Source organism: Coenobita brevimanus, chromosome 61 (assembly GCF_032717465.1).
Source record: "Coenobita brevimanus isolate Jiangsu-jjx chromosome 61, ASM3271746v2, whole genome shotgun sequence".
NCBI classification, from domain to species: Eukaryota; Metazoa; Arthropoda; class Malacostraca; order Decapoda; family Coenobitidae; genus Coenobita; species Coenobita brevimanus.
Window position 1 is genome coordinate 4,078,743 of NC_137014.1, and position 20,802 is coordinate 4,099,544.

The following is a 20,802-nucleotide window of genomic DNA, read 5'->3' on the forward strand; positions in this document are numbered from 1 at the left end:
TGCTATGGAACAGTTTGTCCTGCATCTCTGGAAGCTGATGGAGGACAAGGGCCAGCATGCAAACGAGACTGGGCTCTTCTGGCGTGCTCTTCCTCAACGTACCCAGGCTTCCAAAGATACTGTCAGCACAACAGGGAATAAAGCAATGAAGGAGCATCTCTCCATTCTGGCCTGTGCCAACAATGATGGGTCTTATCACCTACAGCCAGTCACAGGAGGTAATATCAAGTGACCCAGGTCACTCAAGGGTAACAAGGCCAATCTTCCTGTGGAATATCATGGGAACAAGCCTGCCTGGTTTACTCAGGATATTATCACTGACTGGTTCAACCATAGCTTTAACCCTTCCATGAGGCAGCACCAAAAAGGTATGGCATTGGTCCTAATGATATGAAAGCAGTGCTGCTGTTGGACAATACACCAGCCCATCTCTGCTCCAGTACACTCTGTAGTAAGGATGGATGAATCAAGGCCTTGTTCCTGCCAGTCAACATCACCTCCCTTACCCAGCCCATGGACCAGGGAGTCATAGAGTGCCATGAGGCACTACAGAAAACTCTACCTGCAACAGTGCCTTGGGATGGATCAGGCTGACTATAAGGACACCAGAGGCAAGAAAACCCTTAACAACTTCTAGAAATACATCATAAAGAATGTCACCTTCAACTGGGCAGAGGCATGGAAGAAAATGCTACTTGCTACATTCAAGAACAGGTGGTACAAACTCCTCAGAACTCCTAAGACTCCAACACCACAGCATGATATGAGGGTTTTGAGTCACCAAGGATGGCACAAATGTTGGCAGCTGCAGGGAAGGGGAATCCTGTTGAGGAGGAGCTGCAATTGTGTCTGGATGAGGATGCTGGTGTGCCTGGGTACCATCACAAGACGGAGGAGATGATTGTGGGGAGGGGGGGGGAATAGGGGGGGGGGGAATAGGAGGAGGAGGAGGAGGAGGAGGAGGATTACATAGGAAAGCAAACAACAACAGACCTTACGGTCCTTTCGAGGCTGCTTGTTACGGAGAAGACTATGACTACAAGACCTGACTCTACATGCTGGAGGATAAGGATAATAAAGCAAGAAGGCTCCCCCCACCCCCAAACCCTCCAGGAAAATGTGAGAAAAACCACCACGCAGCATGGAAAAACTGACATGGAAATTTCACAGGAAATATCGGAAAGGAAAAGTCACATTCTATAATACTTTATCTATAAGCTACCCATTTGAGCAACCTGAAAGAGAAAGTAATCAAATAAACTAATATTTACGGCATGATATCATAGACAGGTACATTGAGTTAATGGGGCGTCTGTAGACATAACGTGGAAACTACACAGTGCACAGTGTGGATGTTTAGGGTTGGTGCGGCAGCCTTGCCTGGTGCTTTAAAGGTAGGCAGCAGTCAATCAGGCCCTAGCTCCATTCTCTCCACTGAGACGAGGAACTCTCCCGTCTGGGACAAGCACACTAGTCTCATCCTGAAGCAGTGACCCCTGGTACATTAAAAAAATCCCGATGGTGGTCACTTGCCTAACAGGGACCCTCAGTGATCCACAGCCCATTACAGGTCGAAAGTACGAGTAGTGACCGTAAACTCAGGGCAATCTGTGCAGATCCAAATCTGGAGGAGGAGGAGGAGGAGGAGGATTACATAGGAAAGCAAACAGCAACAGACCTTATGGTCCTTTCGAGGCTGCTTGTTACAGAGAAAACTATGACTACAAAATCTAACTCTACATGCTGAAGGATAAGGATAATAAAGCAAAAAGGCTCCCAACACCCCCAAACCCTCCAGGAAAAAGTGAGAAAAACCACCATGCATCATGGAAAAACTGACATGGAAATTTCACAGGAAATACCGGAAAGGAGAAGTCACATTCTATAATACTTTGTCTATAAGCTACCCGTTTGAGTAACCTGAAAGAGAAAGTAATCAAATAAACTAATAGTTATGGCATGGCATTATGAGTTACTGAGGCGTCTGTAGACATAACATGGAAACTACATAGTGCACAGTGTGGATGTTTAGGGGTGGTGCGGCTGCCTTGCCTGGTGCTTTAAAGGTAGGCAGCAGTCAATCAGGCCCTAGCTCCGTTCTCTCCACTGATACAAGGAAGTCTCCCATGTGGGAAAAGTACACAAGTTTCCTCCTGAAGCAGTGACCCCTGGTACTTAAAAAAAATCCCGATGGTGGTCACTTGACTAACAGGGACCCTCAATGATCCACAGCCCATCACAGGTCGAAAGTAGGAGTAGTGACCGTTAACTCAGGGCCATCAGTGCAGATCCTAATCTGTACTTATATTGCTTACTTTGCATTGGGGAGATTGAAAAATATGTAAGATGGGATGTCTTATAGACAAAAGGGGACCGTACAGTGCACAGTGTGGATGCACAGTGCACAAAGTGGATGTTTAGGGGTGGTGCAGAGGCCTTGCCTGGCACTTTTAAGGTAGGCAGCAGTCAATCAGGCCCTAGCTCCGTTCACTCCACTAAGACAACTCTCCCATGTGGGATAAGTACACAAGTTTCCTCCTGAAGCAATGACCCCTGGTACATTAAAAAATTCCCATGGTGGTCACTTGACTAACAGGGACCCTCAGTGATCCACAGCCCATCACAGGTCGAAAGTAATAGTAGTGACCGTTAACTCAGGGCTATCTGTGCAGATCCTAATCTGTGCTTACTGTATATTACCTTATTTGTACTGAGTAAATCGAAGAAAGTATAATGACGTGACGCGATGCTATGTACGGATATGTTAAGTTTATGGGGTGTCCTGGAGACACGAGGGGACTGTACAGTGTACAGTGTGAATGTTTAGGGATGCTGCGGCAGCCTTGCCAGGCACTTTTAAGGTAGGCAGCAGTCAATGAGGCCCTAGCTCCGTTCTCTCCACTGAGACAAGGAATTCTCCCATATGGGACAAGTACACAAGTTTCCTCCTGAAGCAGTGACCACCGGTACTTAAAAAAAAATCCCAATGGTGGTCACTTGACTAACAAGGACCCTCAGTGATCCACGGCCCATCACAGGTCGAAAGTAGTAGTGACCGTTAACTCAGGGCTATCCGTGCAGATCCTAATCTGTGCTTATACTGGTTACTTTGCTTTGGGGAGACTGAAAAATATGTAAGATGGGATGTCTTATAGACAAAAGGGGACTGCACAGTGCACAAAGTGGATGTTTCGGGGTGGTGTGGCAGCCTTGCCTGGCGCTTTTAAGGTAGGCAGCAGTCAATCAAGCCCTAGCTCCGTTCACTCCACTAAGACAAGGTACTCTCCCATGTGGGATAAGTACACAAGTTTCCTCCTGAAGCAATGACCCCTGGTACATTAACAAAATCCCGATGGTGGTCACTTGACTAACAGGGACCCTCAGTGAACCACAGCCCATCACAGGTCGAAAGTAATAGTAGTGACCGTTAGCTCAGGGCTATCTGTGCAGATCCTAATCTGTGCTTACTATATATTACCTTATTTGCATTGAGTAAATCGAAGAAAGTATAATGACGTGACGCAATGCTATGTACGGATATGTTAAGTTTATGGGGTGTCCTGTAGACATGAGGGGACTGAACAGTGCACAGTGTGAATGTTTAGGGGTGTTGCGGCAGCCTTGCCAGGCACTTTTAAGGTAGGCAGCAGTCAATGAGGCCCTAGCTCCGTTCTCTCCACTGAGACAAGGAACTCTCCCATGTGGGACAAGTACACAAGTTTCCTCCTGAAGCAGTGACTCCTGGTACATTAGAAAAATACCAATGGTGGTCACTTGGCTAACAGGGATCCTCAGTGATCCACAGCTCATCACAGGTTGGGAGTAAGAGTAGTGACCGTTAACTCAGGGCTATCTGTGCAGATCCTAATCTGTGCTTATAGTACTCTATTTGCAATGAATAAATTGAAAAATTTTTAATGACAAGATGCAATGCTATGTATGGGTACGTCGTTTACGGGGTGTCTTGTAGACAAAAGGGGAATGAACTTACACGTAGTTATAAAAGACGGAGGAGGAGGAGGAGGAGGAGGAGGAGGAGAAAGAGGAGGAGGAGGAGGAGGGAGGAGGAGGAGGAGGGAGGAGGTGGAGGAGGAGGAGGAGGAGGAGGAGGAGGAGGAGGAGGAGGAGGAGGAGGAGGCTGGGAGTTTATGTAGCAGCAGCAGCCAAGAAGATCCAACCTAGCATCTCCAAGTTTTTCATGCCTGTGCCCTCTCCTGCTGCCTAGAGACTCCACACAGTGTCACAGACTTCCACTGCGTAGAATCATCCTCAGCCAGCCTCCACATAACCTCAGGATCCAGCACTACAGCCTCCATGACCCCGACCCTCAACACCTCAGAACTCTCTAGATCAGATGAGACACCAGGGCCACCACAAGTCATCTCTGCTGACAGTGATGAATGGCAGCTAACTCAGTATACAGCCTACAAGAGGAGTGACAGAGTATGCAGTGTTCAGCCATCTATACAGGTACAGTGTATAATACATGTTTCCTACCCTTTATACTCCAACCTGGTCTGAAATTGCCCTCTCCCCATCATGACTGTTGAGTTGTAACAACAGACTATAGTAATACTATACTAGTCATGAAGAAGTGCTATGACATGAATGTGAAATAAGCTGCAAAAGGGCAAAATTATAAGCTAAGTTGATGTAAAATGGGCAAAGTTTACATTTTTAGTACTAGAATATGATACTGTACTCATTAAATTTTTAAACATGCTTGAAATCCCACCTTGAGGGGTGGAGGGGGGCTCTCAGATATAACAAACTGTCAGCTGTAATGAACCTGGTTTTCCTAAATTAGTCCAATATAGCAAGGGTCTACTCTTCTGGCATGGCTTCCAAAATATCAAAGTACTAGTGCACTAAATTAGAGGAACTGGCAAATCAGCTCTGTAAGTAGCACTGAATCTTTCAAGTGGTAATATTTCAGTAGTTTACTGAAGAATTAACAGTAAAACAGACCACAAAAAAAGGCAAGGTGAGTTATGGTTGCACTCCAAATTTGTGGTTGTAAGGGTGTGCATAAATTTTTAGTTAACATTTGCTGCTATCAGATGATTTTATTTAATGCAAAAAAGGCCTGTTGTATTGAATGGTTTATCAATCTAACCCTTGTTACTTGTAAAATATAAAAGAACAAAACCATCAGCAGATGGCAAAAATAAAATGGAAAAGATCTCATGCAGGGTTAAATAAGGAACACTGTACAGTAAAGTCCTCATTATATATAAAGGCAATGTTACAAAATACTATTACTATTTTTATGCAACTGGTACTTCAAACTGAAGAACATTGGTAAATCTGCCTTACACGTAGCAATGGAATGTTAAATGGCAATTTTTTTCATATCAACTCCGAATTCAACTACAAAGTAGGACACAAAAGAGATAACATACAATATACTGAGGACTTGCTCTACACAGTGTACAGTATGTATAGTAGTATGGGTGTGCATACCATTGTTCCGAGAGAAGAGTGTGACCTGGTAATAGTGTGGGGTAGTGGTTGTCTGGGGGATGCTCTGCCTGTCCCGGCTCCGGCCTCCACCATGTGTCTACGGGCGATGGGCGGACTGGTGAATGGTCGACCCTCACCCACTCTACGGTACGTTAGCTTCGCACTGCCACCCTAATACCACCACCACCAATATATTAATACAAGCACACCAGGTTTTAGGCAGGTAACTCTCTAGGGGCCACATTCCTGTTAGCTTATAAGGCTTTTCAGCATTTCTTCCTTAACAAATTTGTTATTATACTTTAATATTCTCTTACAGTGGTTCTCAATCTTTTTCCCTCCATTCCTCCTATTGGAATTCTCAAGTCTTCATTGTTCCCTTCAATTTCTCCCAAACTCCAAAAAATAATGATGAAAAATATTCAGTTCCAGGACATGTCAGTTCACCAGCTCATACCAACACCTGTCACACAGACATGGACTGCATTCATTAAATTTGAATTCCCTGTAGTTTATTATTAAAAGATACAACTAGTCCCACAGTCAGTAAATTCTAACTTCTATCATTATAATTAAAAAAATAAATAAATACAAACAAATAAAATCACATACATTTCTACATTTCTCAAATTTTCATAAAAATTTTCTATAACCAACAACAGCCCTTCATGCACACCTTAAAATATTTCCATGACTCCTACTTCAAAAGCCACTGCTTGTATGCCACAAACACACACACACATATATACTGTATGTATATATATATATATATATATATATATATATAGATAGATAGATAGATAGATATATACACAGTACAGTGGAATTTTGAATTTCAACGGTTTAGAATTTGATTATTCGAATTTCGATGCATTTTGGAGTGGTCCACCTACCTCACTTTTCTATGCAAAATCACGTTTCTCGATGCTCTGAGGGCTAGACTCCAAGCAGAACAAGCAAGGATAATATTTTTAATACGAACCAAAATGCTAGAAGTGAAGGAAAATTATAAGAAAAAATATGAGCCTAACCCAATATGTGACATGTGTCAAAAAGAGAATGAAAATCAACATCATTTATTCATATGTGAAGCACTCGAAGATATGGTTCCAAGATATTTCACTGTCAAGTCAATGCGCCGTCAGATAATTCCCCGTCAAAATATGGACACAGCCAAAGGAGAATTGGCAATACAGGAGAGGGCAGAAATACACCAAGTATACACTTGCTGACATGGCGATATACACTTGCTGACAGTATGGCAATACAATGCAGAACCACAATTACTTAACCACAATTATAGTTCATAAAGTTTACAGGGAGTGTGGGCAAAAAAAATCATGATTTTACATACTTAGGTTTGGAGGCCCCGGACCCAAACTAATTTTTCCCATAAGAAGTTCAGTTTGAATTTCGATGATCTGAATTTTGTGGTGATTTTTAGGCACCTATGCCCATCAAAATTCGAAATTCCACTGTATATACTGTATATGTATACTGTATACATATGAGGTGTGACAAAAAAGAAACGAGACTTTGGCTGCTAATGACACAATTCATCAGCCACACAGTAATGAAGTACATCACAGTGTTGCCCAACATCTCAGCACTGTATGAGAAAAGCAGCACTTCAATTAACCTATTATCTTTCTTTTCACAGGTGGTTTTGTAGCTCCTGTCAAGTGCCCTGTGTCACAGAATGAGCCTTGAGCAAAGGATTAACGTCAAGTTCTTGGCTAACTTGGGAAAACTCCTGCAAAAAACCCTTGCCATGCTGAATGATGTGTAGGGACAGAAAACAGTGTCCTGCAGACGTGTCTATGAGAGGCACAAGAGGTTCAGGATGGGGCGGGGTGATGCTCCAAAATGTCCCGTGACACATCCACATGACAGGTCTTTTGGTCCTCGGAGGGCAGTTTGGGCACCAACTTTGCACAAATCTTCCGCATGGCCAAATCTTTCAATAAGATGGACCTCATTGACTCCTTATTTAATCCCTGTTGCTCAGCCATTATTCTGATCGTCATTTTGCGATCACTCTGCACCAATTCCTTGACCTTCTGGATGTTGGCATCATTTCTTGTTGTTGAGGGACATCCTGGATTTGGGTCATCCTTCATGTCACCCCGCCCCATCCTGAGCCTCATGTGCCACTCATAGACACATGTACGGGACACTGTTTCCTCTCCGTACACATCCTTCAGCATGGCAAGGGTTTCTGCAGGAGTTTTTCCCATGTTAGCCAAGAACCTGATGTTAATCCTTTGCTCAAGGCTCATTCTGTGACACAGGGCACTTGACAGGAGCTACAAAACCACCTGTGAAAAGAATGATAAAAATAGGTTAACTGAACTGCTGCTTTTCTCATACAGTGCTGAGATGCTGGGCAATACTGTGATATACTTCATTACTGTGTGGCTGAAGAACTGTATCATTATCAGCCAAAGTCTCGTTTCTTTTTTGTCACACCTCATATATACAGTGCTCGTCAGAAGTATTCAGCGATGTCCGCCGGGCGCGCAATACTTATGGCCCAAAAAGAATCACCCATTTTTGGGGGCAAGAATTGAGCCACAAGTCTGAGCTCCGAGCATGACGTCACAGTAGCCTGAGGCCTTCTGACGCGCTGGTTGGTTCCCGCCTCAGTCGCCCACGGGCTGCCTGAGAGAGAGGAACTCCGCCGAGTGTCCCTCTCAAATTGCGCCATTTTTTACCGAGTGTCCCGCAGTGTTTTGGCCTTCAAAACTTTGTTATGGCACCTATCCGTGAACTATCGAGTGAAATCATATCCCAGATCATTGCTCTAAAGGAGGCAGGCCACCAGACAAAGGAAATTAGTGAATTGGTTGGTGTGGCACGATCGACAGTGCGTCGTTGGTGTGCGCGGTTTCGGGAGGAAAACAGTGGTGAAGTTCCCACAAAGAAACCGAGGTCTGGTAGGCCTAGGAAAACTTCCCCAAGGTCTGTTAATGTTTTAAAACGTGCAGTGGAGTTTAATCCTTGTGTGAGTGCAAGGAAAATTAAGGAGAGCAACCCAGAAGTGTTTGGTGAGGTGTCAGTGAGAACAGTGTCTCGTAGGGTGCATGAGCTTGGTTACACAAGTCACAGGCCTGTGAAAAAGCCTCTTCTCTCTAGCAGCCAGAGAATTCGTAGGCTTGCCTTTGCTAATAAATATCTAAATTGGGGTGAGGAGCAATGGTTGTCAGTGTTGTGGTCTGATGAGGCAACGTTTAGTGTTACCTGTAACAGAGGAGCATGCAAAGGTAGTGACCCACTTGACCCACGGTATGTAGAAAGCACAGTTAAACATCCTGATTCACTCATGGTATGGGGTTGTTTTTCAGGGAAGGGTTTGGGGAAGCTTGTTGTACTTCCCAAGAACCTCAGAGTGAATCGGGATGTTTACCTGGAGCTTCTGTGTGATCATTTACCAGACTCCTTCGAGCTAACAGGTGCACGAGTGTTTCAGCAAGACAGTGCACCTGCTCACAAGGCCAAATCGGTCACCAATTGGCTTCGTGACTGCGAGGTATCATTCATGACAGACTGGCCAGGAAATAGCCCAGACCTCAACCCGATTGAAAACCTCTGGTACCTCGTAAAGAAGAGTCTCCAAGGGAAGGACGTGAGCTCTCTGCCTAAGCTGGAAGCCGCCATTCGTGACTCCTGGGACAAAATACCCCTCCAGCACCTCAGGAGCCTCGCCCTTTCACTTCCAAGACGTCTCAGGTCCGTGAAGAAACGTAAAGGCTCCCCTACGAAGCACTAAAGGTAAATAAAATGCATTATTTATATGTTTTTTCAATGTTGAAAGGTTTGTTTCTCAGGAGGGACGCAGGGCGCCCCATACTTCTGACGAGCACTGTATATATATATATACAGTATTCCCTCCAATACCCGACGTAATAGAGCCAAAGGCATGTCCGGATAGTGACCCTGTCCGGATATTGGGCCCCAGCCTCCTGGACTTGTACTTATGGACCCTAACTCAGAAAAACACCTACGAGTATACAACTCCCTCTGGACATGCATTGCATCTATTTAAGACCCAAATCACACCAATAAGGGACATAAAAGACTGAAATAAATGCAAAAGAACATAAAATGAGGTTTTAGAGGTGAGTTTATACAATATTAAACATTCTGGGTACTTACAAGTCCCTGGCTCCTGGACTGGTTTGAACCGCCAGTTTGCAGTCCACAGTTAATCCTCTGCACTCTAAATTCTAATTTCTTAACACTGCAAAACACTGTAAATTCCCGTGTGTTCTAGTGGCGAGATATTGCAGTTTATTCACTGTTTATTCACAAAAAACAAGCACCTGTTGCTTGCACTGCCATAAGCATCTGATCTCAATCGGAGTTTGGCTGTGACTGTTGATGATGGCGGGGTAACAGAGTTGCCAGATCGCAACGGCCACATTACCAATGTCCTCAACTTCCATTACCAAATTTAACTTTTCATTACCAAATTCATAAAGCTAGCATTTATTCTCCACTAATTATATATACATGTGGAAATACATGTAATCACTCTCCTTATAATTAACACCATGTTGATTATTTTCACGCTATGTAGGGTAGCAGATTAATCAGAGAGAGCAAACAATCCACCATCTCCATCCTGTGTATCCTCATACATGTGAAAAATCCATTTGGTAATGCATTATTCTGATTCATTACCAAACGAATTTTTCATTACCAAATTGGCCCACACTTGGTAATGAAAAATACCAAATGGCAACCCTGACAGGGGAGAGGGGAGGGGGAGGAAGGAAGGGGTGAAGGGACCATGGTGTAACAGCTGTTCGGCGCCAGGCGGCAATTTCAAATTACGGGAGGGGAAAAAAGTCAATTTTGGGGGTTTTTGGCCCATTTTGGGAATATTGGATCCCGGGATGATTATGTCCGGTTAGTGGGAATGTTCAGATATTGGGCATTCGAATATTACAGGGATTACTCAGAAATCCCTCTAATATCCGAACGCCCAATATCCGAACATCCCCACTATCCGGACATAATCGTCCCGGGATCCAATATTCCTCCTCCCCCCCCAAAAAAAAAAAAAGAAAGTATTTTTCCCGCCCGTAATTTGAACTTGCCGCGCGGCACAGGACAGCTTTGTTGTGGCGCATCATTCCTCCAACGTCCGATAGAGCACCCCTGCATCCTCCTCACTTTCCGCCTGTCTCTCGCCGCGAGTGCACGCTCGTCGTCATGGCTGCCCACGTGCTCACTTTTGTGGTGGTTCCTTACCTGCTGCAGGTACTCCTGCTGCTTTCGGGCCTCTTATTAGTATGTGTGATGATGGCCCTGCCGCCTGAGAAGAGGAAGACAGTGGTGTTGACTCTGGAGAAGAAATGGGAGATATTGGAGAAAGTAGATGCGGGGTGGTCTTCTTCCCGCATCCTCCGCGAGTTCAACCTGGCCTGATCTACTTTGTTCGATATCAAGAGATCCCGAGACAAACTCATGCAGTACACGGCTAACTTCTCGTCGAGAAGCAAACGCAACGTGGAGAGGAAGGTGATGTTTACTCCCAAGTTTGCTGAAATCGACCGATCCACGTTGATTTGGTATCGACAGCAACGTGCTGCTGTGTGATGGTACGTGGAACGGAGCTGAAGGCTGCTGCTGAGAAGTTCGCCAGGCTTCACGACGCCCTAGACTTCAAGGCATCCGAGGATTGGCTCTTTGCGTTCAAGTTACGGCATGGCCTTACCAACCGTAAAGCTCATGACGAAGCTTTGGACGCTAACGAGGATGGAGTTGACGAGTTTCGGCACAAGGTGAAGGGCTTGATCGACAGGGAGGGCCTCACTCTCGGTCAAGTCTACAATGCTGACGAAACTTGTTAATTCTATTGTTCTTTGCCAACGAACATTCTAGCCGAGGAGACGGAGAAGCGTGTACCTGGCCGCAAGCTCTCCAAGCAATGGATATCTGCTTTGTGTTGTGCCAATGCTAACGACATGCACCGGCTTAAGCCCGTTATGGTTGGCCGTGCAAAGCAGCCTCGGTGTCTTCGTGGGGTGATGGATGTCCTTCCTGTTGTCTGGTACCATTCTTTGAAGGCATGGTTTACAGCCCAGATCTTCAGAGACTGGTTCCACCGCCACTTCGTCAAGGAGGTCATCAATTACCAGACGAAGACACTGGGAATCCCGCGCGACCAGGTAAAGGCCCTCCTTCTCCTCGACAATGCACCTGCCCACCCGTTCGACAAGGACTTGGTGGCTGAGAATGGCCGCATTAGGTGCATGTTTCTGCCACCTAATACGCCTGCTCTCATCCAACCAATGGACCAAGGAGTGATCATGGCAACAAAGCGCCTATACCGACGGAAGTTCCTGGACGAGGTGATGGTTGTTCTTGAGGATGAGGACGAAGCCAGCAGACTTTGGAAAACCTTCGCCGCTACAACATCAAGTCTGCAATCTACAACTGGGCCAGTGCATGGAAGGAAGTCCCTGTCAAGACTCCAGAAAATGGTTTGTCTCGTCTGCTTCTTGGAACGGATGTGGAGTACGATTTTCTAGGGTTTGACGTGGATGACTTCCATGCACGGCTACATACGCATGGCGACAATGTTGATGTGGACGATGTGCGTGAGTGGTTGGATGACGACGAGGGCGATCCTGGGTATCAGACATTGTCTGATATCAAGATCGCATCTTCAGTTGCAGGTGTCAGTACCCAGCTTGAAGATTCAGACGAGGACGGCAACGATGATGCGGACTCCTCTCAGCATGACACTACTCCAGCCATCCCCAAGCTGAGCGCACTCCGGGAACACCTAGAGTTGGTTCTCGACAACCTGGAACACCCGGACTGCGACAGGGAGATGGGGCCCTTGGGACTTGTGGAGGAAATGCGTGCTTTCAGGCAGTGCATCATCAATCGTCAAAATTGTCGATCCTTGCATCAATCAACCATTGACAGTTTTTTCAGGCCCATGACCCCCGCTGTGCCCAGCCCTAGCTCCACACCGTTGCCTCCCCAAGACAGGCCCTCATGCTCCGAGCCACAGCCCAGCACATCAGCCACGGTGGAGTCACCGCTCGACGTGAGTTTGCGTCTATCTTCAGAGTCGTCTGCAGTGGGTACGCCATCACCACGACCCAGCGACGCACCCCTAGGTCACCTGCCAGTGATACTCTCGGACTCTGACAGTGATTAAACAGCAAGAACTTCTCCACTAGACCACACGGGAATTTACAGTGTTGTGCAGTGAAAAAAACAGTGTGTTGTGTTAAGGATTTACAGTTGTGAGTGAAAAGACAAATTTGGAACAAAATTTAACATAAATAAACTTGTTTGTTTTTGCTTTGGAAAATGGTTAGAAGAGTGGGAAAAGTTAAAGCACAGAGTGCAACACTTAGTAAGTTACAATGGAGCATAAGTTAGACAAGAGTGCGCAATGTGAAAAGAACTGACTTCTGAGTGCGATTGACTAAGTTCAGTGCAAGACTTCATGAACAGTGTACTGGAAGTGCTTCAGGAAATCCTTCTTACTCTCAGAGTCCGAGAGGAGGCGGTTATTCATCGAGATGGCCATGGACTTGCTGTAAGTAGGCAGAATGTTTCATACTGTACTTTTTTCCATACTATACTTACCTCAAACACTTCATTTCACTCTTTAATGTCCTTTATTGGTGTGAATAGGGTGTTAGGAGCTATGCATGTGCAGTAGGAAGGTGTTTTTCTGAGTTAGGCTAGGTTAGGGTCCATAAGTACCAGTCCAGGAGCCAGGCACTTGTAAGTACCCAGAATGTTTAATATTGTATGAACCTACCTCAAAACCCTCATTTTATGCTTCTTTTGCATTTATTTCAGTCTTTTATGTGCCTTATTGGTGTGATTTGGGTCTTAAACAGGTGCTATGCATGTCCAGAGGGAGTTGTAAAGGTGTTTCTCTGAGTTAGGGTCCATAAGTACAAGTCCATAAGCTGGGGCCCAATATCCGGACAGGACCACTATCCGGATCTGCCTATGGCCCTATTACGTCGGATATTGGAGGGATTACTGCTATATATGTATATGTGCCAAATAGGCAAAGTCCCCCTGCCTCCTGGATTAGTCGGAAACTTCCGGCCACACACGGCCATCTGCCTCCTTTCTGGATGGTCAAAGTTGCATCGCCATCCAGATTACTATGCCACTCTTTTGGCCCATGATGTATGGGGACCCAGTGTTTCCGCCATATTGTGACATTTGCCCAGGAGAGCGAAAAGGACTCTTGTGTTCATACATCAGTGTGCTGCTTTTTGCTTGCATGCTCGTAGCCAAGCATGGATGGAGACGTGGCAAAGCTGTACACTCCCCAGCAATACCGCACCTTAGTTCCCGCCTGTCTCTCTGCGTGAGGACGTGCTTGGCCGAGGTAAAACAATGGCAGCTTCCATAGTTTCATTTGTGGCGGTGCCCTACCTTCTGCAGGCCTTAAATCTTCCTCTGTGATGTTCTTGTGTGTGTGTGATGATGGCCCCACCACCACTCGAGAAAAGCAAGACAAGGGTACAGACTCTGGAAAAGAAGCGTGAGATATTGGGCAACACTGACATGGGCTGGCCAACTTCACGCATTCAGTGTGAATATGACTTGGCCCGTTCAACCTTGTTTGATATCAAGATATCACGGGACAAGCTGACTCAGTGCGGACAGGACTATGGTGATACCACTTGCAAAGGCAACTGGAAGGTGATGTCCCAGCCCCACCACATCATCATCGACCAGTCGACATTGGTTTGGTTCCACCAGCAACAAGGTGTCGGCGTGCTTGTACGTGGGACTAGTTGAAAGCTGCTGTCATGAAGTTTGCACGCCCGCACAACGTGCACAACTTCAAGGCATCCGACAGTTGGCTCTTCCAGTTCAAACTTCAGCATAGACTTACCGACTGTACGGCATGTGATGAGGCTTTGGATGTGGCAGCTGAGGATGTTGAGCCATTTTGCCAGAGAATGCAGCACCTGACTGAGAAGGAGGGCATTGTTCTCGATCAAGTGTACAATGCTGAAGAAACCGGCCTGTTCTACCACTCCTTGCCCACCAACACCCTGGCAGAAGAGACGGAAAAGACTGTGCCTGGTTAGAAGTTGTTCAAACAACGTGTCTCAGTGTTGTGCTGTGCCAATGCTAACGGGATGCACCGCCTCAAGCCCGTTATTGCTGGACATGCAAAACAGCCAAACTGACTCTGTGGATTGATGGATAGCCTGCAGGTTGTGTGGTACCATTCTGTCAAGATCTGGTTTACTGCAAAGGTCTTCAGAGATTGGCTCCACAGACACTCTGTCAAGGAAGTTATCCATTATCAAACAGAGGCACTTGGTATCCCTCACGCCCAAGTGAAGGCTCTCCTGATCCTCAACAATGCCCCTACGCATCCATTGGAGAAGGATTTAGTTGTTGATATTGGCCATATTAAGTGCATGTTTCTGCCACCTAATATGACTGCTCTGTCAACCAATGGACCATGCTGTTAATGTTTCAGCCAAGAGACTGCACTGTCAGAGGTTCCTCAATAAGCTGATGGTGGTGCTTGAGGACAAGGAAGGGTCTACACACGTGGGGAGCAGACCTTGGCGACTCTGCGGCATTACAACATCAAGTCTGTGGTGTTCAAATGGGCCAGTGCTTGGAAGGAAGTCTCCATCGAAACCTTGGAAAGTGGCTGGTCTCGTCTCCTTCAAGGATGAGAGGCCATGCATGACTTTGAACGATTTGACATGCACAATTTCCACCTTCGGCTACAAAACGCAGGCAAGGATTTGGACATCGATGATGTGAGGGATTGGTTGGACAACAGTGGCAGCAAATCCAGGTTATCAGACGTTGTTTGATGGGGAGATCGCCACTGCTGTCTCTGCTGGGCCAACAGAGGAAAGTGATGAGGACAAGGCCCCAGACTCTGGCCACCCTGCCACTCCATCACTCCCTCATCTTGGTGCGCTATGGGCCAATATTGAGTAGGTGCTCGAATATGCCAAGCACTCTCACTGCAACAGGAAGTTGGTACCACAATGGATCTGCATGCAGTCAGAGATGCTGTCATCCTCCAACAGAATCGCCGCACTTATCGTCAGATGAAGATCGACTCCTTCTTCAAGCCCACCACCCCCACGAGTGCCAGCCCCTTCTCCCCACCATCACCACCACCACCCTCTCGAACCCACAACCAAACAAATTGACAGCCATTGTGTCACCGTTAGACGTGAGCTTGCAGCTGTCTTCAGAGAGTCCTTAGGTAGGTAGGGCTCCATCACCTCGCTGCATGTCCCTGCTCATCGACCGGCTTCAGCAGATGAAGGAGGAGAAGAAGAAGTTCTTTGATCTTTGCTAAGTGGCAGTGTTAACCACCACACCACATGGGATACCTGTAGACATGCTGCAGCCTGGTGGATTACAACACCTGTCTGCTGTTCACTGGGTGGTAAGTATAGTAATTCCTCGATTATCTGGACGGTTTGTATCATCATGCTGCACATCCATTCATTATGTCTTGGCTATATTATAACCATATCCGGGTTTATTGGTCCATAACCAGACATAAAAGTTCTGGCTGCGGCTGCCGGCCAGCCAACAAAGTAAAAAAACAATTTGTTCCGTGGCTAACCGACCTCTCTGTCCATGCACAGATAATAAACCCTAACCCACAAGCTGTGCGTGAATGGCTGTACGGATCCCTACCATGTGGTCGAAATTACCCAGCCACCTCGATCACTGGTAACATACCGGCAGTACATGGGGAAGACAGTGTAACCCACAAGGTGAGCGAGAATGGTTGTACGGATCTCTAATGTATGGTCGAAATCACCCGGCCACCCAGGCTGCCTACAAAGCCAATAAAGTGCATTTGCTGGCTCACCGGCCTTTCTGTCCATGTGCTGGTAATAGACCACAACCCAGAAGGTTAGCAAGAATGACTGTACGGACCCCTAACGTATAGTCGAAATCACCCGGCCACCCCAATCAACGGAAACATACCAGCAGCGCACGATGAAAACAGTTGTACACCACAAGGTGAATGAGAATGGCTGTGTGGGTCCCTACCGAATGGTGGAAATCCCCTGGCCACTCCAATCACCGGTAACATTTTGGAAGCGCACGAGGAAGATAAAGTGTAGCCCACAAGCTGGGCTAAAATGGTTGTACGGGTTCTTACCGAATGGTGAAAGTTCCCTGGCCAGCCGGACCAATGGGAACGTACCGCCGTTGGAGGAGTAACACATATCTAACTCATCAGTAAAGTAAAAGCACCTGTCTGCCTCTCCGTTGAAGTCCCGTGGCATATCTCGCTTCTCCCCCACCCCAAGTCCCTCCTTCATCCCTCCCCATGCTCACAGCTGGCCAGCTTACCTCCCTCCCTCTCCCTCAGTCCTTCCCCACCCTAGCATTGCCCACCATCCCTGCATGAGGTTTTTAGTTTTTTGCACTTTATTCAAAAACTATTGGTCGTATCGAAATTCTTAAATCATCACAAGAAAGTTCATGAAATTCTGCATCTAGACATATGCTTGGCTCTTGCACGGTGCGGGCAAAGTTTTGCACAAGGATGTTCGGAACCCATTTCCATCAATCTATTGCCATTTCCTTGATCCCTTAAGGGGTGGCCACAAACAAATTGCCTCCACATCGCCCTGTCCCCCGCCATTTCGCTGCCCTGCTCCCAACTCACACCCCCCCTCTCTCATACACCTCTCCACTCCATCCCACCATCTCATCCTCAGCCTCCCCCTCCCTCTCCTCCCCTCCACCTCACTCACATACCCTCTCCTCGTCAGTCTCTCACCCTCCATCCTCTCCACGTGGCCAAACCACCTCAGTGTGATCCTCCTAATGCTTCCTGTCACATCCATATCCACACCACATTGCTCCTTTATATCCTCATTTGTCAGCCTGTCTCTCCATGTGACTCCACAGGCTCCTCTTAAATAACTCATTTCCACTGCTCTCACTCGGCTTCTGTCCTTCCAACAACATTAGAGTTCGTATCACAGTACTATCATGTAGTAACTTTTTTACTACCATGCTCACTTCCCTGTTCCTTATCACTGCTTTTCAGGAACCAGCAACCTTTCATCCTTGTTGTACTCTTTCAAGCACTTCACCCTCCAAACTTCCATCCTTACTCATCACACTACCCAAGTACTTAAACGTACTCACATTTTCCATTTCCTCATCATCCAACCTCACTGTACATTCACTGACTTCACCTCTCTCAAAGACCACCACTTTACTCTTTCCTATATTCACATTTAGATTCCGTTTCTTACACACTCTCCCAAACTCATCCATCAAGCCTTGCAGCGTCCCTTCGTCTTCACTTAAGAACACAGTATCATCTGCAAACAACAGTACAGGGAGTTTCCAAACACTATCCTCTCTCACCAGGGCCATTCCAACATCCACTGCCCTACCTTGTATCTCTTTATTACCCCATCCATGTACAGATTGAACAACCATGGAGACATGACACATCCCAGCTTCAACTCACCCTTCAAAGAGAAAAACTCACTCAGTTCACCATCCACACACATTGCAGCCTTAACACCATCATACATACTCTTCACAGCATTCAATAACTTCCCATCTACTTCATATATTCTTAATACTTTCCACAATCCTTGTCTATCCACCCTGTCATATGCTTTCTCCAAATCCATGAAGGCTGCATACAACTTCTTTCCCTTCTCTACAAACTTTTCCACTAAAGATCTAAGAATGAATATCTGATCTACACAACCTCTTCCCTTCCTAAAGCCTCCCTGTTCTTCTCCAACTAATTCCTCTGTTAGTTCCCTTACTCTGTCAATAAGTATCCTACCGCACACTTTTCCTATTACACTAAGAAGACAAATGCCCCTATGATTACAACACACTTCTTTTTCCCCTTTCCCTTTGTACAAGGGAATAATTATACCTGACTTCCAATCCTCCAGGACCCTACCTTCCTCCCAGGCCAATCTGCACATCTTCCACATCCATTCTACTACTATCTCTCCCCCATGCTTCAGCATTTCACCACACACTCCATCAATTCCTGGGGCTTTCCCCAATTTGACTTTCTTCAATGCTTCCACAACTTCTGTCCTACTGATTTCTTCCTGTCTTCTCACCTCCCTCCTTCTCCCAGCCATTCCCCAGCCACATATACTTGCATTACTTCCATTCTCTAGGTTTAACAATTCCTTAAAGTGTTCTCTCCATCTGTTTACTTTTTCTCCCTTCTCCACTAGTAATCTACCATTTTTATCTTTCACTCCCCTAGTAACTTCACTGCCACCTTGTCTTACTCTCTTCACCTCTTTCCAGAACATTTTCTTACAGTCCCTCCACTTTACACTCAAATTCCTTACACATTCCTCATCCACTCTCTTCTTACTCTCTCTTACTAATCGTTTCACTTCTCTCTTCCTTTCTAAATATAACTCTCTCTTCCGCCTCTCAACATCTTCCACCTATCTGAAGGTATTTTTTTTTACTCTCCAACAAGTTTAGTCTCACTAACTTTTTGTACTTTTACTCATCAGTTTTGTGTATTTTTGTTAGCTTATCTTACATTATAAACACCAGCAAAGATGGTGGTATACAATTTATACCAATATAACCAATTTCTGGGGGATGTACTGAAATTGAAAGATATTTTTTTTCTTTGTGTCATGGGTTCAGCCATTACTCTTACCATCTGAAAAACTTTTCGAATTCCTGAGAGAATTAAAAATATTGCAAGTGTTGTTTTCATTGATTTTGTGTGTGTGTGTGTGTGTGTGTGTGTGTGTGTGTGTGTGTGTGTGTGTGTGTGTGTGTGTGTGTGTGTGGACTTTTATAGTTTAGGCATTGCTTTCTTAGTGTCTAGCATTACAATGGATAGTGCTACGTGTGTTTTGACGTCTAAATACAGCTGAAAGACCGGAGAACACTGCCAAAATTAGGAGGGGTATTGTACATTATAATTAGGACATATGTGAGTTCTTTGTGCTTATGCATTGTTTGCTTAGAGTCTGGCATTACACTGGACATTCCTATGTGTGTTTTGATGTCTAAATACTGTTGAAAGACTGCACAACTCTGCCAAAATTAGGAGGGGTACTGTGCATATTGGTAGTTTTTTATTTTAGTTTTCTGTTGTTTAAGCATTGTTTGCTTGGTGTTGAGGATTATACTGCATATTGCAATATGTGCTTTGATGTCTAAAAACTGCCAAGAGACCTCAGGACACTGCCAAAATCTGGGGGAGGTACTGTACATATTGGTAGGGTTTTGCATATATAATTTTTTTATGCACTGTTTTCTTAGTGCTTAGGATTATATTGCATATTGCAATGTGTGTTTTGACGTCTAAGAAGAGCCGAAAGACTGCAGAATGTTGCTGAAATTAGGAGGGGTACTGTACATATGGGGTGGATATGGTGAATAGGTAGGATTTAGGTCCAGACGAGAATACTACTCCGTATCCGGACACTGCCTGTATCCGGTCATGCCTTTGGCTCTTTTATGATGGATAATTGAGGGATTTCTGTACTGAACTTTTTAAAATTACTTTTATTACTTATGCAATGTTTTCTTAGTGTTTAGGATTATAATGCATATTGCAAAGAGTGTTTTGATGTCTAAAAATGGCCACAAGACTGCAGAACACTGCCAAAATTAGGAGGGATACTGTGCATATAGATAGGGTTTCTGTGTTTTTTGCTGTTCATGCTTTGTTTTCTTTGCAAGGATTATATTGCATATTTCAATGTGAGTTCTGATGTCTAAAAACAGCTGAAAGACAGCAGAACACTGCCTAAATTAGGAGGGGTACTGTGCACATAGGATGACTTTGGGTACAGAGTAGGGTATATGTAGCGTGTGGGTACAGTCTAAGATATTACTCCATATCCAAACTTTGCACCTATCTGGATATGCCTTTGGCTCTATTATGTAGGATTATAGAAGGAGTACTGCGTGTGTATACACTGGTGTGTATATATGTATATATATATATATATATATATATATATGTATGTATGTATGTATATATATAAATATCCATCCATCCATCCATCATCCAATCCTACATTGCCCCATGAGGAGCGTAACAGCCCGGGCATGTGTGTGTGTGTGTGTGTGTGTGTGTGTGTGTGTGTGTGTGTGTGTGTGTGTGTGTGTGTGTGTGTGTGTGTTCTTACCTAATTGTATCTTTACAGGAATGAGTCAAGCTCGTACTGTCCCGTGTCTTAAACCATATTTATCGTACATATCCTTAAATTTGTGAATTGTTTTGGCACACACTATTTCATTTGGTAGTGCATTCCATTGATCAATTGCTCTGTTTGGGAAACTGAATTTCCT